A 20,689-nucleotide genomic window follows, 5' to 3' on the forward strand; every position below is an offset into this window, starting at 1 on the left:
TGGAAAACATCTCTTCTACTTCCTCCTTCATTTCAGAGCCTGGAAGCTGTTCATAAAACGGATGGGGAAAAAAAAAAAAAGGCGGCCTCCTTATCTTCTAAGTACAACTATTTCTTGGGTTTTTGTCCCACCCAGTAAGCTTCCCTGGCCTTGAGTTATGTCCCCTTGCAGTAGCCGAAGGGTCCGGTCTTGCTGTAAAATGGATGTATGACAAATGTAGTTTTTTGTTTTATCCTACTACGTGTAAGAATATTTTGTGATTTGCTTTAGAGCCCAATTAGCTGTAATGGGATTATAAGATTTGGAATAGGCATTAGAAGCCACTGAGTCCAGTTGCCTGCCGGAATCCTCTTTCTCACACCTGGATGCTTAACCCAACCATATTGTCGTTCTGTCCATTCTGGACAGGGAGTTGACTTGCCTTGGGCTCAGCACATTCAAGGTTTGACAAACGTTAGCTTTTGGAGAAATCTTCCTTTTGTTAAGCTGCCGACTACTGCCTCCCATGCCACCGCCCCCTGGGTCTTGGCTTTGACCTCTGGGGCTACCTGCGGTATACCTCATCTCTCCCATAATCCTTCTTTGGGTTTAGGCTGTGCAGCCTTCAGCCAGCCAATTCCAACTAGCCAATTCCATTTTGACATTGGACATTCATGAAGGGCCTTGTGCGTTTCGTCAGGGTAGGTGGCGTGCTAATAAGGGACAAATGCAGGGTGACAGCGGGACCTAACTGCAACCAACTGGATGTTGTCGTGTTCAGAGGAAATCATTTTATTTTTTTTTTTTATTTTTTTTTTTTAATTTATTTTTGGGACAGAGAGAGACAGAGCATGAACGGGGGAGGGGCAGAGAGAGAGGGAGACACAGAATCGGAAACAGGCTCCAGGCTCCGAGCCATCAGCCCAGAGCCTGACGCGGGGCTCGAACTCACGGACCGCGAGATCGTGACCTGGCTGAAGTCGGACGCTTAACCGACTGCGCCACCCAGGCGCCCCGTAGAGGAAATCATTTTAAAGAGAATATGGTAACACTCCACTAGAAAAGGGAAAAAAAAAAAAAAACTACAGTGAAGTTTCTTTCAAAAGCAGATCAGTGGTGGCCAGGGGTAAAGAGAAGGGATCAACTGTAGAAAGCAAGGGAACCCTTTCGGGGGTAATGGAAATACTCTATTTCTTTTTTTTAAGGAATGATTTTTTTTTTAATTTTTTTAACGTTTATTTATTTTTGAGACAGAGACAGAGCATGAACAGGGGAGGGGCAGAGAGAGAGGGAGACACAGAATCTGAAACGGGCTCCAGGCTCTGAGCTGTCAGCACAGAGCCTGACGCAGGGCTCAAACTCACGGACCGCGAGATCGTGACCTGGCTGAAGTCGGACGCTTAACCGACTGAGCCACCCAGGCGCCCCTAAATATTCTAGATCATCATTGTGGTAACGGGTACACTCCTGAAAACTTTTCAAAACTCATCGCATTCTGCATTTAACATTGGCGAATTTTGTTGCCTGTGCATTGTAACTCAATAAATGATGCGATTTACCTGTGGAGAAAGGGAGAGAGAACAAATCACTAGGTTGTACACCTGAAACTCCCGGGACGTTGCGTGCCACCTGTATGTTAATAAAAAATAAATAAATAAATGAAAGAACCTGAAAAGAAAGAAGTTTTCCGGAATTCCGAAAGCCCCACTTGTGTCCCCTTCTGGTCATCAATCTATCTCCCCCAAGGGTGACCACGCTTGTGACTGCTAACGCCCTAATCTGTTTCGCCTGTTCTTCGACCTCACACACGGTGGAATTCTGTTGCGTGTTCCCTGTTGTGTCTGGCGCTTTCCATTCATCGTGCTGCAGGCGAAATTCGTCCGTGATCTGCGCATAGCGTGTTACGTGGAATTCTGGTGGCGTAGATGAATCACAACTTGTCGGTGGAAGTCTGGCTTGTTGCCAGTCTTTGCTGTGAACATTCTAGTGTATCTTCTGGTGAACATGTGCCTGTAATTCTGTTGGGTACACATCTGGGAGTGGAAATTGCTAAGTCTTTGGGTATGTCTGTGTTCATTTTGCTAGATGCTGCCGAACATCATTCCCAAGTAGTCATTCTGTTTTACACACCCACAAGCAGTGTGTGTGAGAGAGTTTAGTTGCCTAATATCTGCTATAGTCCTTTTCATTTTAGCCATTTCGGAGGGTGGGAGTGGTGTTCCATGGTGGTTTTAATTTGCATTTCCTGATGACTAACGAAATTGAGCACCTTTTTATATGCTTACTTGCCACTTGGCATCTCTCTTTTATGAAAGGTTTGTTCAAGCCTTTTCCCCATTTCTCTGTTGGGTTGTCCGCCATTTTGATCTGCTTTTAAAATAGTAATTTTCTCCACCATGGTAATGGAAAAGCCATTTTTGGTAACAAACCTTCTTCCGGGTACAAATCCACTGCTTCTTTATTATTTTTTCTATTATTATTATTATTTTTAAGGAGAAATGTGCTGGAGTCCTAGGAGAAGGTGCAATGTTAACTGGAGAAGGAACCCAACACTCCAATTATAAATTCTTTTTTTTATTTTTTTTAACATTTATTTATTTTTGAGACAGAGAGAGACAGAGCATGAATGGGGGAGGGTCAGAGAGAGGGAGACACAGAATCTGAAACAGGCTCCAGGCTCTGAGCTGTCAGCACAGAGCCCGACGCGGAACTCGAAGGCACGGACCGCGAGATCATGCCCTGAGCCAAAGTCAGCTGCTTAACCGACTGAGCCACCCAGGCGCCCCTATAAATTCTTTCTTAAGAATACTTTTGTGGGGCGTCACCTGGGTGGCTCAGTCGGTTGAGTGCCCGCCTTTGGCTCAGGTCGTAATCTCACAGTTCAAGAGATCAGGCCCCACATCGGGCTCTCTGCCGTCAGCACGGAGCCTGCTTGGGATTCTCGGTCCCCGTCTCTCTCTCTGCACCTCACCTGCTCACCCTCTCTTTCTTCCAAAAATAAACATTGAGGGGGAAAAAAAAGGATGCTTTCGTGGGGCATGGACTGTAAGGAGGACAAGAGGGAGGGAGAGAAGGAGGGCACGCAGCTGAATCCGATCTTACAAACAAAGAGAGGAATCTGAAGCCCAGCGAGATAAGGTGATTGTCTAAAGACACACGGCCCAACAGTCCTTTGACCAAAGTCTCCAACATAGCAGTAGAGACTAGGAGCACACTTTACTGGAACCCAGAGACTTTTTTCCACGTCAAGCTAACCCAGTCTTAACTCAACAGAGCCAATGAGAACGTCTTCGCTCATAAGAATTCAGCTCTTCCTTTAGGGTCTGGCTCAGATGTGATTTCTTTTGTGAATACTTTCTGATCTTTTCAGCCAGAATCAATCTTTTTTTTTTTTTTTTTTTTTAACTTTTTTCATGTTTATTTATTTTTGAGAAAGAGAGAGGGCGTGCGCAAGTGGGGATGGGGCAGAGAGAGAGAGGCAGACACAGAATCCGAAGCAGGCTCCAGGCCCTGAGCTGTCAACGCAGAGGCTGACGCAAGGCTTGAACTCACGAACCTTGAGATCATGACCTGAGCGGACGTCGGATGCTTAACCGACTGAGCCACCCAGGCGCCCCCAGAATCAATCTTTCGATCCATGGGTTGAGTTGTAGTATTTACCCAGTTCCCTCTTGGACTGTTAGTATATCTGTCCTGCTTCCCGTGCTAGGTGGCGGGGTTCTGAGAAGGCCGGCTTGGCGTGGCTCTTTCTGTTGGGGATGGTGGGCCTGCACAGATCAGTTGCTCAAAGGCTGAATGAAATTGCACTGCCTCTAAGGAGAAAGGACTCCAGGGACTGTGTGTTCCATGAACCAGCTGGCAAGCATATTCATGTGGAATTGGTAGATACCTTTATTTTAGAGTAGTGACTCCCGCATTTATTTTTTAAGAGAGAGAGAGAGCACGCGCGAATCGGGGAGAAGCAGAGGGAGGGAGAGGGAGAGGATCCCAAGCAGTCTCCGAGCCACCAGCACAGAGCCCAACGCGGGGCTCAAACCCACAAGCTATGAGATGGGAGTCGCACGCTGAGGCACCCGGACCCGGAGTGGGCTCCCGGGCCCCAGAATTGTCACACACAGAGGAGGAGACCCCAGAATGGACTTTCCTTGGTAGGATGCCTGGGTAGCTGCCCTGCGGGTCCCCAGCACGGCCAGAGCTGGTGGCCGACCTCTCTCCTGCTTCTGCTTCTGCGTCTTGGGCCGGGGTAGATTCCAGAGCTGCTGTGAGGTCAGGGTTGTAGAAGGAAGTCTGGGGACTCTTGCACCAGGGCAGGTGAGCGAAGGTTGACTGGGAGACTAAGGACACTGGGGGGGAAGGGAGGCCCCTCCCCTGCTTCCTTCCTTCCTGTTTCTTGCTTCTTGCCCGAGGGCCCCAGGTCCTTAGCTGGCAGCCACAGAAGCATGACACGAGCTGCAAGGGTGCGTGCAGGCTTCCCTTACCGTCGCCCCTGCCCTGCCCACTCTCTCCCCCCCCCACCCTCCCGACACTCAGGGTGATCACACAGTGGCACAGGGTGTGGGGGAAACTTCACCTGTCATCACTCAGGCAGGGCTCAGCCTTGGAACAAAGAGGTACTTAATGTCGCCAGGGCTGACAAATGCCAAAATCCACAAGCCCATGATTGTATGCCCATGAAGGGAGCAGGTCTGGCCTCAGAAGGAATTTCTTTGAACTTGAACGAATACAATCTTTCTCTCTCTCTCTCTCTCTCTTTTTAATGTTTATTTATTTTGAGAGAGGGGGAGAGAGCATGAGTGGGGAAAGGACAGAGAGAGAGAGAGGGAGAGAGAGAATCCCAAGCAGTCTCCATACCGTCAGTGTGGAGCCCGACGCAGGGCTCGATCTCATGAATGGTGAGATCACGACCTGAGCAGAAACCAAGAGTCAGTCGCTTAACCAACTGAGCCACCCAGGCGCCCCGAGAATATAATCTTTTCTAACAGCCTGATAATAGTCCTTGCAATAAACATAGAAGGGCTGGGGAGGAGCATAGACTGTGTCCTTCCCCACTTCTGATTCTTGGAGGGAGAAAAGATGAGCCAGAAGGGGGAAGGAAAGAGAGCTCACAGACTTCTAGAATTTTCTTTTCTTTTCTTTCCTTTTCTTCTCTTTTTTTTCCTTTCCTTTTCTTTCTTTTTTCTTTCCTTTCCTTTTTCCTTCCTTCCTCCCTTTCTTTCTTTCCTTTTTTCTTTCTTTCTCTCCCTTCCTTCCTTCCTTCCTTCCTTCCTTCCTTCCTTCCTTCCCTGTTTTGTTTTGTTCTTTGGAACCATATTCTCACATTAATGGGAAGAAAACAAAGAAGCAGAGAAGCCAAGTAACTGGTTAGAGGCAAAATTTAGACCCAGAACGTGGGTGTAAACACTGGAAGGGTTTCAGGGGTGGGGAAGGCTGATTATCGATCACTGCTATGCGACGTTGTAATGCTGCCTGACGTCAGACGCCGTGAAGGTTTTATGCAGGGGTTACCTCGTTTACCCTGTGTGACAATCCTGTTAAATCGATATCCCATGTTTTACACATCCATTCACGCTTCCAAAAATAAAAACGGAAGAGCCTCCCCCAGTGCCCAGCACGGTCCTTGGCACTGGGGATACACTGAAGACAGGCGGGCATGGCCCTGCATGGGCTGTGGAGGAGTCAGGCAAAGGGGTGATTGCAGTGCATTCTGCGGCTATAACAGGGAAAGTTCGGACTGTGCAGGAGCGCATAGACGGGTCCTAATCAGACTTGGAGAAATCAGGGAGGGCTTCCTGGAGGAAGTGAAAGGGCCCGGGTGAGTGGGGCAGTGATGTGAGGATGGGGGCCTGGGGAAGGGTGGCAGGAAGATGAGAAACCAGGCCCTCCGAGGAGGCAGATTTCAGAGCTTGGAAGTCCTGGTGAGACGTTCCGGATCATCCCAAGACGGGAGGAAAGGTTCCAAGAGATGGGATGACAGCATCGAACGTCCCTGTCCTAAAGAAGGCTTTGGCTTTGGTGTGGAGGGTGCACAGGGCGAGAAGCAGGGAGGTCAGCCAGGGGCCATGGCTAGATGCACGGCAGGGAGGACAGTAGCCTGAATTGGGAGAGTACCAGGGCGGGGGCGGTGGGGGGGGGGTGGTCAGCACCTGATGCCCGATGGGCTGTGCGGGGTGGGGAGCTGGGGGAACCCAGCGTGACTCCCAGGTTTCGTCCGGGCCATCATGGCCATCACCATCCGCCCAGCCTGCCCACGTGAGGGAACCGAGGCCCCCAGAAATAACTCGCCCAAGGTCAGTCAGCTCATACGTGATAGGGCCGGGCTCAGCCCGTCTCCGTTTGACGCCTTCCTGATCCCCTCGATTTCAGAATCTCCCTGTTCATGATTGTCTGGACGGTAGGCCTGAACGGCTTTGGCCAAAGTGCACCAAAGAGGTAGGCTTCTGCAGGGGTTGGTGTAGATTTATTCTGAGCCTTGGCAGTTCATTTGAAAGAAGTGCTAAGAACCTCCCCCACCCAACCCCCTGATGCAGAGAGCTCAGCACTGTCCCAGAAGGCAGCCCGGGTCACCCAAGAATCGCTAACCTGGGTTAGGAGAGCCGGCTTCAGGTCCTGGCCCTGCCCCCCTCACAGACCTTCTCTGGGCCTCAGCTTCCCGATCTGAGAGCGAGGGGGCTGGGCCCGTTGACTCCCGAGCATTCGCACGTCGGGGGAGCAGGGAAGGTGCATAGACACGCAGGGTCACAGCTGGCAGCATTCTGGGGACCGCTGAGTCTGACTTTCCACATGATACACTAGTCCCTCCCACAGGGGTCCCGGCTAAGCTGGGTCCCGTCAGACTCTGCGGTGCGGGGCGACAGAGAAGGACCTGGAACACTCTCCAGTGATCCCCGTGGGCAGCGAGGGCCGGGAACCCCTGTCTTGAGGACCCTAGGAAATCACCAAGGTAGGTGTCACCCACAGGAAGCCAGTGGGAAGGATCGGTGGCCTCCACGGAAGAGATCAGAGGAGTCAGGCATTCCAGAGCAGGGAGGGAAGTGAATGCCTGGCTGAGGGGTCATCCTGACTCAGGCCCTAAGATGTGCTCCTGGGGTCACAGGAAAGGGACAGGGAGGGGAAAGGAAGCAGTAGCTTGAGCCTGAAGACTGTGAGCGCCTCTCCCTCAGCCCCTTCAGAGTAACTGCCTCCTGTGTCTGTTCCTCAGGGCTCCTCACTGCGGCTTTTGTCTGGCCCTCGGGGTGAGGTGACCCCACCCAAGCCCTGTGAGGGAAGAAAACAGGAAATAACTCTGGGTCATTCTGAATAAAGCGAGATAATGCCCGGTCAAGAGATGAGGGAGACTTTGGGAAAGCAGTAGTTCATGAGATAAGCCTTAATAACATCTTACCTTTCGGGGGCGCCTGGGTGACTCAGTTGGTTGAACGTCCGACTTCGGCTCAGGTCATGATCTCGCGGTTCATGGGTTCGAGCCCCACGGCGGGCTCTGTGTCTCCCTCTCTCTGCCCCTCCCCTACTTGTCCTCTGTCTCTGTCTCTCTCAAAAATAAACAAACATGAAAAAAAAAAATAACGCCTTGCATTTCGTCAGTGAGAATTTGCCAACAAACACCTATGCACACCCACCCTGTGCCTGTGCCCGTCTCTGCCCTTCCCACGGGATGCAGATAAGGAGGTGCACTTTCATCTGTAACTTCCAGATCAGAGGACGTGACAGACAAGCATACGTGCAATCGTGGTGTAGTGTGAGAGACTCTGGGAGCCCAGAGGAGGGCCATTAAGGCTCCCGATGAGCCATCCGGAAGACTTCCTGGAGGAGTTGGCCCTTGAGCTGAGTTTTGAAGGACGGGTTTGAATTATCCAGGTAGAAAGAAAGGGGTGTGTGCGTAAGGGAGGTAGCGATGCCGTTTACTGTGTTTTACAAAATCTAAAACCCCTGTCCATTTATTATTTCATTTCGTGTTGCTTTGACTCTCTTGGGGAAATTCACAGATTGATACTTTCTTCTGGGCATTCTCTGAGGGACAAGAGACGGAAGGCTAGCCTCATCATTATAGAAGGCGGATTGGGGGCCTTCGTTCGCCCAACACAGAGGTTACTGAAAGAATCTTCTCTGGATGGTATCTCTGCCGAGTATCTCCCTCCGTCTCTCTGGTAACTTGTGAAGTGGAGAGAATTTTCTCTCTTTTATAGAAGGGGAAGCCGAGGCTTAAAGAAATTGACTTCTCCATCAATACTCTTGTACATAATGGCTACATTATGTACAATGGCTACTCTTGAACGTAAGGACTCGGCATCTTTATTTTTTTTTATTTTTATTTTTATTTTTTTTAATTTTTTTTTTTCAACGTTTATTTATTTTTGGGACAGAGAGAGACAGAGCATGAACAGGCGAGGGGCAGAGAGAGAGGGAGACACAGAATCGGAAACAGGCTCCAGGCTCTGAGTGGTCAGCCCAGAGCCCGACGCGGGGCTCGAACTCACGGACCGCGAGATCGTGACCTGGCTGAAGTCGGACGCTTAACCGACTGCGCCACCCAGGCGCCCCAAGACTCGGCATCTTTAAATACCCTGTGGCTTAAGGTGCAAAATACATTAATAAATAGTCCTCCCGAATTAGGGCTTTCTTTTGTCCCATCTGCCTGCTATATACAGACTTCAGGGAGGGATGATTATTATTGTACATGATGGTGATGATGATGATTGATGACGTACCTCACCCACTCCCTGCTTTATCCTAGACGTTTGGCTGTCACAAGCCAGCAGTATTAATGACAATTAGATTGTTTGAGTTTGGCTATGGATAATTATAACATGCCACCTTAGCAAGCTTCTCCTGTGGCCGCTTAACGCTAACTCAGAAGATGTCATGGCAGAGACAAGGCTTTAAGTATAATGTCGACTTGACCTTTCAGCTAGCTTTCCAGCAGTGACCCAGACAGGTGGATACTGAACTTCGCCGGCGTGCCTAAGCTTTCCAGGAAGTGCTGGAAGGTTCTAACAGCGATGGTAGCTCCCAGGTATAGGGGTGAGTGCATTCAAGGTGATTTATTCCCAGGGAATCCCAGGAGAACGCAGAGATCTGTGAACGATATGCCCTAGTTGAGAATATTATTCTGTGAAGCAGCTTTCAGAATGATAGCTTCAGAAATTTCTTTGTAACCACAATGGAGACTGCTGTGGTATAAAGAGAAAAACCACAACTGCAAATTTCAGACAAACGGGAAAACCACCATTAAGTTCCGGAGAGGGAAGAGAGACTGTAATTTTTTTTTTTTTTTTAATTAAGGTGTAATTCACATCCAGTGAATTTGTTACTTTCGCTATACCTTTCTCCAGCTTTTGACAAATGCATACAGCCTGCACCTACCAACACAAAGCCGGTATAAAACGGCCCCTTCGTCCTCCAGATTTTCTCTTGTCTCTGGATAGCCAAACGCCCTCAGCCCTGACAACTCCTGATCTGTTTTCTGTCCCTATAGTTTTGCCTTTTCTGTTATGTTGCATAAAGGGAACCATACAGCTGTAGCTTTTGAGAGATTTTTTCACTGTACATTTTTTGTACCTCCTAAATTTTGTACCATTGGTACATACTATCTATTCAAAAAACAGATATATTTTTTTCTATCTATTCAAAAAAGAGATACAAAACATAGATATAAAAAATAGATACTTCCAATGATCCATGGGTTAAAGAGGAAAGCCAAGGAAAATTATAAAATATTTAGATCTGGCTAATAATGAAATTATTTAAGGAAACAGCAGTAATGCAATGGGTTTCGATACCATCATACGTAACGGAAGTAAGCAAAAACCCCGGATGCAATGAAAGACGTACTTGGGAGGGGGGGGAGTTCATGATCTTAAGTGCATTTATTAGAACACAAAGATTTTTTTTTTTTTTAAGAACCTAAAGTGTTCTATTTTAAAAGCCAGGAGAAGAAAACAAAGTAAACCCTAAGACACGAGGATATAAATAATCAAGATAGTTTTTGAATAGTTAATGAATAAAGACAAAAAATAAATGGCAACAATAAAAATACATATGACTTATATACATATTTTATACGTTTACTTTATTTTTTTAAGTAGGCTCCACACCCAACATGGGGCTTGAACTCATGACCCTGAGATCAAGAGTCACATGCTCTGGGGCGCCTGGGTGGCTCAGTCAGTTAAGCATCCGTCTCTTGATTTCAGCTCAGGCCGTGATCTCATGGTTCGTGAGATCAAGCCCCTCGTCAGGCTCTGCGTTGATAGCACAGAGGAGCCTGCTTGGGATTTTCTCTCTCCCCTCTATGCCTCTACCCCCACCCCTCTGTCTCTCAAAATAAACTTAAAAAAAAAAAAAAAAAGAGTTGGATGTTCTACCGAATGAGTCAGACAGGCGCCCCCGTGTGATTTATATATTGATGTACAAGCCAACTTAGGGCAGTGGAATGGACATTGAATGTTTGAGCCTCAGCTTCCTCATCTCTCAGATGGAGATAATAACACCCCCTTCCGCCCAACAGTAGGTAGGATTTCTGCTAATAAAGATTTAGCCACGACAGCACTTCCTTTTATGTCTGGGCATAAAGGTTAATTACAGTGAAACTAGGGAAGTTTCTCTTCAAGATATTACACATGGGATCCCCTTACCTGGATTTCTTTCTTCTCTACTGCTTCTGCCATCTTTCCTTTCCTCCTCCACTGTTGGTCTGTGCTAGAGAGGCGCCGAAGAAAACCTGAGGGCCACTGAGCCCTGGGTCCGTCCGTCCGTCAGGGCTCCCCTGCTGGGCTCTGGAGTGGCCTAAGATGAGATCTAACCCCTGTCACAGGAGACCAGGCTTTAAAACCACATCTACCACGTCCCAGCTGTGTGGCTGTGAATGAGCCTCTCAGCCTCTCTGAGGTTTGCACCTTTATCTGTTAGAGGGTATCTTAATCACGTCCATATAAATGGATCTGTTCTGAGAATCGAGTGAGGTGGTAAATGTCGAAGTATTTTATAAATTGCGAAGTGCAATTTATTTGCAAAGTGTCCATTGTTATGGTAGTCATTTTTATTAAAACTTGTTCACCAAGAGTTTACTCCAAAAACACGTCCCTGGTCCCAAGGGTGACCTACTGTGCCTGTGGCAGGCAGGTGGAGATAGCTGCTTCTCTGATTAGCACCTTGCTTCCTGGGTTGGCTGGCCAGCTGCCCAGCCAGCTCCGGGCGTCCCAGGTTTCCAAGTGTGTGGTTTAGGAGAATACAATGGGAACTTCAGGGAAAGGCTTTAGGTAGGGGAAAAAAGAGGGAGGAATGTTTCTTTCTTTATTGCAAAAGAAAGTTAATTAACCTTCCCTCTGTTTCCTAAGTTCTTGGCTAGCCTGAAGAAATCATTTTTATTGAAGAGTTAAAAACTCATGCATACTTATTTTTCTAAAAGTTCTGCAGACTACAGGGTCCTGCAAAAGAACTGTATCGGAAGCCACAAATGCAAGCGGTAAATAAAATTAAAAAGTTTTTAGTAAAACTTTTTTTATCACATTGCTGTGATCCAGCAATGACACTATTAGGTATCTACCCAAAGGATACAAAAGTACAGGTTCGAAGGGGTACGTGTACCCCAATGTTTATACAGCATTATCAACAATAGTCAAACTGTGGAGAGAGCCCAAATGTCCACTGACCAATGAAGGGATAAAGAAGACATTGTGTGTGTGTGTGTGTGTGTGTGTGTGTGTGTGTGTGAAATCTTGCCATTTGCAATGACGTGGATGGAGCTAGAATGTATTATGCTAAGTGACATAAGTCCATCAGAGAAAGACAAATACCACAAAAGTTCACACATATGTGGGATTTAAGAAACAAAACAGATGAACTTATGGGGGAGGAGGGAAGAGAAGGGAGGGAAACAAACCACAAGAGACTCTTGAGGATAGAGAACAAACTATGGGTTGAAAGAGGGCAGTGGGTGGGGAATGGGCTAGATGGGTGATGGGTAGTAAGGAGGGCACTTGTGATGAACACTGGGTGTTGTACGGAAAGGATGAATCACTGAATTCCACTCCTGAAATCAATATTGCACTGTATGTTGAATAAAATTTAAATTAAAAAAAAAGGGGGTAAAAATTTTAGTAGCCACCTGAAGAAAGTAAAAAGAAACAAATGAGTAATTTTAACATTTTCTTTAACCCAGCATAACCCAACTGTTACCATTTCAATGTGTGGTCAGTATGAAAAATAACCCTTGGGACATCTGACGATATTTTTTTACATGAAAACTTCAGAATTTGAGATTTATGTATAGCCCATCTCAGTGTGGACCCACCACATTTCAGGGGCTCCATAGCTGCATGTGGCCTGTGGCTGCCGCGTTGGACAGTGTAGGACTAGAACTAGAACTTGGTTAGGCTTGAGGAAATGAACTTCATTTCTGAAAAGCAGAAAATATGACAGGACTCTAAAGAGCTCCTTGTAGGGTATAGTGAAGGGAGAAAAACGAGTACCAGGTCTGGGTTCATTCAGTCACTCATTCTTCAAGTGTTTATTGAACACCTACTTTGTGCCACATGCTACGGTCTTGGCTTCACAGCCAACCCATTCAATGACTTTGGACGAGTCACTTCTCAGGGTCTCAGGCTCCCTGTTGCACCTCTGAGAAAATTAAGATACCCCTATAGGAAAGAGAGAAATCTTGGTGCCAACTGGGGGGAATCTGCACCTGGAAACCATGAGCTTACTGCTGGAGTTTTGAAAGGCCATCAGAACCAATCGCTTTCATGGATAGTGTTGAAGGACCTCTCCCAACCCCTTTATTCTTAATGGCACAGCTTGATCAACCCCATAGGGTTTAACTGGAAGAATTAATCACACAAGTCTTATCTACGGAAACGGATTTGTCATACTGACCCCAGTTTCTTCACCAGTGTCTTGTGGACCATCCTTGCAGGGAGTTTCTTAGGGAGAACTAATAAAACAAGTCATAAATTCCTCTGTGACACCAAGTGCTTCATAAATGCCAAGTAATCATTCCTGTCTATCAGTAGATTTAACTGTGGGAAGGTAGGAGGTGTCACAAGGAGTATGCTGGAGCTGTCTGGAAGGCTTGGAAATAAAATCACATTCATTAACTGGTGGGTGGCCATGACTTAGGAGTGACTGCAGATGAAACAGAAAAAGGAAATGGAGTTATACTTCTTGGAAACAGGTCGGCGTTAGCCATAGCGCTGGACTGTCGGGTGAAGTCAGTTCTCAACTTCTGTGTTGGGCGAATGATTCTATACAGGCATTTAGGAAGAGAGAGAATGACTCTTAGAAAATAGAAGTGTGGGCAACATTAAAGAGATAATGATCATAAAATCCGATGTCATCACTTGAGGTTGCAGCCCAGGCTGCCGTTGTTAATGCACGTTCAGGTGGTAAGCACCGAAAAATCATCCCTGACCTTGGTACATGGCCTTTTAGGTTTGCAAAGTGCTTCCGCAGAGTGCTGTGAAATGGGACAGTGTCCCCCTGGAGAATGACAACAGCTCTGCCGTGTGTCATGACCCTTATGATTTTACAGATTAAGGAGGCAGAGGCTTTCGGTGCATGGCGAAGATGTCTGTAAGTGGTGAATTGTTATTTTTGTTTTTCATCACCACATCTTGCTGCCTTCCCAAGCTTCCCCAGAACTGGAAAGTGGCCCTGATGCCTTGCGTGCCTTCAGACGTGTGTGGTGTTTCTTAAAAAAGGGCGTGTCTAGAGGGGTCCCAGCAGTTCGACAGACTTTCAGCTAACTGAAGAGAACCCGAGCATAGAAATGCATTCTTGCATAAATGCATAAGACTTTTCACTTTGGACAGGATGGAAAGAAAGGAAAATAGCTGTTCTCATCCACTGTATTTCCGGGGGTATCAGCCACAAAAGGAGTAGGATCACTCCTAAGAAACACTTCCCTAGAACTAAACATAATGGGCTTTATTAGAAGGGAAAAAATACCCTAGATCCCATCTTATATATAAGATACGACCCCTTCTCTTCTCAATGCACTTTATAATTTATGAGACTTTTCCCGGACATCTCCATCCATTCATATGTGTAGCAATTTCCACAAGTGGAGAACAGTTATTCTCTCTTGCATACAGTGCTTTGTTGAGGGAGTGAATGAACGAATGAATGAATATCCATTTTGCAGATGAGAAAAATGAGATCCAATGAAAGTGAGTGGTGTCCCAGTGAGGAAACCATGACTAAAACCCATATCCTCTTAAAATCTTTTTTTTTAATGTTTTTTTTTTTAGGTTTATCTATTCATTTGAGAGAGAGGGGGGGTGGTATAGAGAGAATCCCAAGCAGGATCCACACTGTTAGTGAAGAGCCCACCACAGGGCTCGATCTCATGAACCGGGAGATCATGACCTGAGCCGAAATCAAGGGTCAGGCGCCTAACTGACTGAGCCGTCCAGGCTCCCCTACACCCCGCATCTTCTGAGTTTAGTCTCATTGTGTTCTTACATGAATTCTCCCTTGAGATCTGGTTTCTGACCATGCATCATGGAATATCACTGGGGAAAAGAGTCATATTTTTCATGAAATAAGGACTTAAGAGTACCTCAGGTCTCTCCAATCATTCCTAATCACTTACGTTTATATAAATTAAATCATCATTCACTCTATCTGCGGAACAGCAGTAAAAACACCAACTTAACATTCCACCTCCCAAACAGCCCAAGGCAGAGTGAAGACGGCAGTGAACTGTAGCCAAATTTCTAATCATCTCATCAAGAAACCAGAGCAGAAGGGTGAATTGATGAGCCATCAATCACAAGTATAAAGTAATGGCAGGTTGGCAAAGAAAGTGGAAAAATACACACACACACACACACACCCTCAAATAGCACCAGGTACTAAAACCCCACTTACGGGACAGATGTCTCAACAGAGAGATAGTGCTTATTTATTCCCCAAGAATTTCAAGATAAAAGAGAACCCTTAGAAGTTTAGATCTCCGGGCATTTGTTATTAAGTCCCAAGGGAGGAACGATAGAGCTATTGGTCAGGGGAAAGATGCAGTTTCTATCAATCCAGAGGTATTTGGAGAAGTGTACACATTGTTTTCTTTCAGGAAGGATTCAGCCATGGCTGGGCAGCCTCTTCTCAGAAGGGCAAGTATCTTCTTCTCAGGAGTTTTCCAGAAATCACACCTCCAAATTGAAAGGGACCTTACGCTGACCATCTAGCATAATGCCCTTGACGCTGGCTGGTCTTTCAACTGTCTCCAAAACATTCCCGTCCCCGTCATCAGGAGTCCATGTGTCCTTCAGTGGTGGACAAACCCACCATCCCTGGATGTACTCTTTGTCTGTATCTGAGTTCTGGAAAATACCAGAGGTAGCCGGAACCGCAGAGGATACTTCCTTTAAGATAGTTACTCGACATCTACCTGTGACCTCAGGAAAAGGCCTACTAAGCGGGGAGACTGTGTAGGATGGAAGGATGGTCCCTGATCTCGGGGCTGGGAGCTTTCGAACGAGTGGGGTCCGCGGCCCAGGACCGTTCTGGGTTGTCAAGGCAACAGGCAACGGCATGTCAAAGCTCAGCACCGTATCAGGGCTTGGCCTTGGCTTGCGCCGCCCATGGCTGTGGGCCCAGCAGAGGGGTAGGACCGCATTCTCCAAAGGATCCCTCAGGGGCAGGCAGACCCTCCCTCCCTGCAGCTCAGGCAGCAGCCTTATCAGGCCACTCTTGTCACGACAAGTTGCTTGTCATTTATACTCTGCCAGGAGCACAGCCTGCCCGTCCCGGGCCTTAAGTCTCTCAGATCCAGGTTCTATAACCTCAAGAAAGAAAACATGCTCAGTACATGTACAGAGATTAAAAGGGTGAGGCCTGGGGTGCCTGGGTGGCTCAGTTGCTTAAGCGTCCGACTCTTGATTTGGGCTCAGGTCATGATCGCACGATTTGTGAGAATGAACCCTGCGTTGGGCGCTACACTGACAATGCAGAGCCTGCTTGGGATTCTCTCTCCCCCTCTCTCTGCCCCTCCCCCCTGCTCGCATACACTCTCTCCCTCTCAAAATAAATAAATAAATAAATAAATAAGCATAAAGAAAGAGGGTGAGACCCAGGCACCTGGGTGGCTCAATCAGTTAAGTGTCCGACTTCAGCTCAAGTCATGATCTCACAGTTCATGGGTCCGAGCCCCGCGTCGGGCTCCGTGCTGACAGTTCAGAGCCTGGAGCCTGCTTCGGATTCTGTGTCTCCCTCTCTGTCTCTGTCTCTGTCCCTCCCCCACTAGTGCTCTTTGTCTCTCTCTCTTAAAAATAAATAAACATTTTTTTAAAAATTAAAAAAAAAAAAAAAAAAGAGGGTGAGACCATAGAGCAGGGGCCTTGAGAGGCAGTCAGGTGTCAGCCACACTTTGGCCTTTGACATGAAGTTCCCTCCCGTGACACAATCACAGAACTATAGAGCTGAAAGAAACGTCCTCTCCTCCTTCTCGTAGATGAGGAAGCAGGTCCGCAGAAGGGAAGTGACACCCACCCGAGGGCACACAGCTTTGTGGAAGCAGAGGCTGAGAAGGACCCAGGACCCGCCTCCTAGAAGCTGGAGCAGCCAGTCTTATTTTTTCTAGGACCTTCCATGAAGGCTCCCTTGGGAGAGGGTGCTTAACGTGCATGGTTCCCTTCCTTCACCCATTTGGCACAGATGGGACTTGGGCTCACCGACACTACATTTTGAGTTCCCACCTCACCCTGAATGGAAAGCATGGGCTGACAAAGAGAGTGGGGCGCCATGTTGGACCTCAATGGCCGCGGGGCCTCAGCTTCCGGGTTTCGCTTTGCGCATTTGTAGCGTGGTGGGGATTAACCAGACACCAAGATCTCTTCCAGCTCTGATTTTCTGGGGTTGTTCTGAGGCCAGGCATCCCAGGGACTTGTTTAGCTTCCGTTGCAGAGTTAGTGGAATTCATAAGGAGTCTATATCTCTGCCAATTGCTTTTTGTTTTCTTTTCTTTCTTTTTTTTCTTTTTTTTTTTCTTTTTTTTTTCTTTTTTTTTTTTCTTTTTTTTTTTTGCCAATCACTGCTTTTAAAGTCAACAAAGAAGGAAGAGCTTTGAGGAGGTGACAGGAGGTGAAGTCCTGAAATGGCCCTTCTATCCATAATGTGTGGGTGTGGCCCTGAAGAGAGGGCGGTCAGGGGCAGATGCTCCAGATTCTCGTGTAGGATGCTGGCACCCAACAGGAGCAGAGTCCTTGGACTTGCTCAGTCTTCAAGGAAACCTCGCAGACCCCCAAGCTTGGCTCCAGGGCAGGGCCATCCACAGCACTGTCTCCGCACTGCCGTGGGCTGCCTCTCTACTGTGTCTTGTTTACCCCAGTGCCTGGCACGTGGTGGGTATTTACCTCGTCCCTAACGACTGATGAAATAGGGAGAGCATCTCTCTATGGAGACGAGAAGGCAGGACAGGAGTGAGGTTGTGGGGTGCTTGCTTTGGCTTGTCATATTACTTGGGCAAGTCTCCTGCCTCTTTTTTTTACACTTACAGGAGTCTGATTTGATGACTCATTTCCAAACCGGTCTGTAACATCCTGGTTTCTTGGGTGTTTTTTAGGAAAATAAACAGTCTCCTTGGGTAATTTGTGGCACGCTGTAGCTACCTCTTGGAGATCCGTGTGCTCAGAATAGAAGACTCCCAAAGGCCTACAGTAAAGACATTTATTTAATTCTATTTAAATAAGCTTTCTCCACAGTACATCTGGCCTCCTCCTTCTCTCTGAGGAGCTGGAATTGTGAAGCCAGCAGCCTTGAGAATCGTAAACTAAATGATTTTCCATCCCTTGTAAACTAGAGCTCATCTAGAGAAGATGTTGCCCGGTATGGTGAAAAGACTGTGGGCTTTCGAGGCCGATAGCCCTGGGTTCGAATCTTGGCTCTGCCTTTTAGTAGCAGTGTGGCCTTCACCAAGTGACTTAATTTTCCAGACATGGATTTCCTCATTTGTAAAGTGAGCCCGATAATAGCTTGTAGGCTGTTGAAAGTATCAAATGAGATAACAGATATCAAGTACCTAGTATAGTGTTTGATAAACGATAAGCCTACAAGAAATACTAGTCCCTTTGCCCCGTTACCCCTGACACTCTTCTTTCACCTTCTTACCCCATGCCCCCCAAACCCAGAGCCAGCCACTAGTGGGGCAGAGAACGTAGCAGATGGGCACGCCGAGTCCAGGTCTTCGTCCCGTGACCCTGACCGTATTCTCTCAGTTTCACGGCAGTACCGCACCCCAGCAGGGCTAAGACGAAGGGGCCGAGGGGGAGGTGGCAGAGAATCTCGCCCTTCTTCGCCAAACCAGTTGTCTGTGCTGGCCGACCAGATGCTGTCGGTAAAAAGAAAAAATGAAAGAAGGCTTTCAAACTGTTCCAGAATGAACAGCCACTGTCATAAATGTGCTACTGAAAATAGCAAACTCTGCCCAAGCCCCAACTTGAAGGCAGAGCCTTGGCTCGTTTGCCTGGGCAAGAAACTGAAACCAAAGTGGTGACCTGAGTAATGGCATGCGCAAAGGGCAGGGCTCGGGATGGCTTCTAGGAGGCTTGGCACTGGGACAGCGATTGCAGGACCTGCCCTTGGCACAAAGCCACCGCTTGACAGACACACGTCAAGCACCAGATTTGTACCAGACACGAGGCTTGAGTGTGGAGGAGGAAACCAGGAGTCTGCCAGGGAGGCAAGAATGGGCGACGGGGCTTGGCTCTGTGGAGACTGATTAAGCTGGTTGTAGCAAACGCATTGGAATCTCTTTGGACGGGTCTTGTTTTTGTGCAACTCTTTCCTCCTCCTTTCCTGCTGTTGGGCGGTGGAACCCGGGCCTTAGAGACATAAGTGGCTTCAAGTCTTAATTTCGTCTTTGCTAGTTTCATGACATTGGGCATGTTGCTGGACCCTTCCGGACATGAGTTTCCTCATGTGTAGGATAAGCAATCACCCCCACTTCCTAGGATAGTTGGGAAGACCAAATGAGCTCATCTAGATGCATCCTGAAGTGTGGCACATGTAACCCTGACATGGGGACAAACATTTTTCAATTCTCATAGTTCAGTGTTGATTTAAATATACATTAGAAAAGTAACAAACCAAGCCCTTTTATAGACGTTATTGATAGGCACAAGGCTAAAGTAAACATGTAAGTCAAAGAAAAAAAAAAAAAAAGAAAAGAGAGTCGACCTAAAGAAAAATATTAAGTAAATAATGGTAGAGCTGGTGTGTAGATATGGCAAGACCCATGAACATGCTATGTGAGTGGCTGAAGTATGGGAAACTCTGAGGAGTTAATACAGGAGCACTGAGGGTCATTTCCTCCTTTTTTGGGGGGGACTGGAAGGGAAAGAGACTAGGAAAGGAAGGGAGGAATGAGGGGGGAACAAACCTACTTACTTATCTACGTACTTATAATTCTACTTCAGCCCTACTCTCCTGGTTCCAAGTTTGCCTTTATGTACAGTTGTTTCCCTTACCTGTGTTTCCTCCAAGATCTAGCTCTTAGCTCTCCCACCTGGACATTTTTTTTTCTTAAGCCCTCAGATATCTTCAGGTATCCAAAGCTCTAACCACCTCTACTTAGTACTCATGTCTGACACACTCCAAAATGTCTCCCAGAGCTTTTCGAGAGATAAACTTTGTAACAGACATGACAGAAACAGAGATAGAGAGACAGAGAGAGAGGGAGAAGAGTTATTTATGGAGGAGAGAACACAACCTAGGAGGGGAAGGTTGTGGGGACAGTAGAGTCCAGTCAGGACTTTTGAGTCTTTGAGATGGTACTGAGTTGTCTTCCGGTTTCTTAAACGGGCATTTTTCTTTTCCTCTCTCTCAAGAAAGTGGAAATCCAGAAAGAGGAAGTGACTTGCCCAAGAAAACAGGTAAGATCCTTACACTAAAAGATTCCTGGTCCTGTTTCCTTGCTTTCTGCCAAACGGGGACATCTGGGCTTTACAGTCCTGGAAGAATCAAAATGCATCTTTAAACGTAGGCTCTGCTATTCAAGACAAAACAAAAACAAAAGCCCTGAGACTAAATACTTCTCAAATCCATACTCTTGAAGGTCAAAGACCCAGTAGTTCCATGATGCAAATGAATGGGCACTGGTGGAAGAATCAGCCGCCTGGAGGAGATCTCTCATCACATGAAGCCAGTGGGGAGAAGAGGGCTCAAACGTCACAGACCCTACTGTTCCTACTGAAATTCAGTAGATTTTTGTAAATAAATGTTTTTCAATTTTCCATACGGCTTTAGAATGATTTCCAGGACTTTAAATGGTCTATAATTTTCCACAGTGCAATGGTGGTCTCATGGTAGGAGTCGATTGAGTTTCCCATTCTGCCATTTACACACTCACTCCTCACAGTGTGACTTTTTCTCCTTGGTATTTACCTAAAGTAACCGAAAACTTACGTCCACCAAAACCTGCCCAGGGATGTTTATAGCAACTCTATGCGTAGCTACCAAAACTTGGAAGCAACAAAGACGTCCTTCAGTCAGTGAATGGATAAATAAATGGCGGTACCTCCAGACAAGGGAAAATTATTCCACGCTAAAAAGAAATAAGCTGTCAAGCCATGAAAAGATATGGGAGAATTTTAAACGCATATTAGCAAGTGAAAGAAGTCAGTCTAAAAAGTCTGCATACTGTACGATTCCAATTACATGACATTCTGGAAGAGACAAAACAATGGAGACAGAAAAATGATCATGGGTTGCCAGGGCT

At 47.0% G+C, this 20,689-nt stretch overlaps 1 long non-coding RNA gene across 1 annotated transcript; it reads left to right on the forward strand.

The window, feature by feature from the left end:
* The first annotated feature begins 19,198 nt into the window (after positions 1 to 19,198).
* LOC123384204 lies at positions 19,199 to 20,204 on the forward strand. The gene is made up of 2 exons (XR_006594922.1): positions 19,199 to 19,844; positions 20,027 to 20,204. It is a non-coding gene; the product is annotated as an uncharacterized LOC123384204 (long non-coding RNA).
* The last annotated feature ends 485 nt before the right edge of the window (positions 20,205 to 20,689 follow it).

Source organism: Felis catus, chromosome A3 (assembly GCF_018350175.1).
Source record: "Felis catus isolate Fca126 chromosome A3, F.catus_Fca126_mat1.0, whole genome shotgun sequence".
NCBI lineage: Eukaryota > Metazoa > Chordata > Mammalia > Carnivora > Felidae > Felis > Felis catus.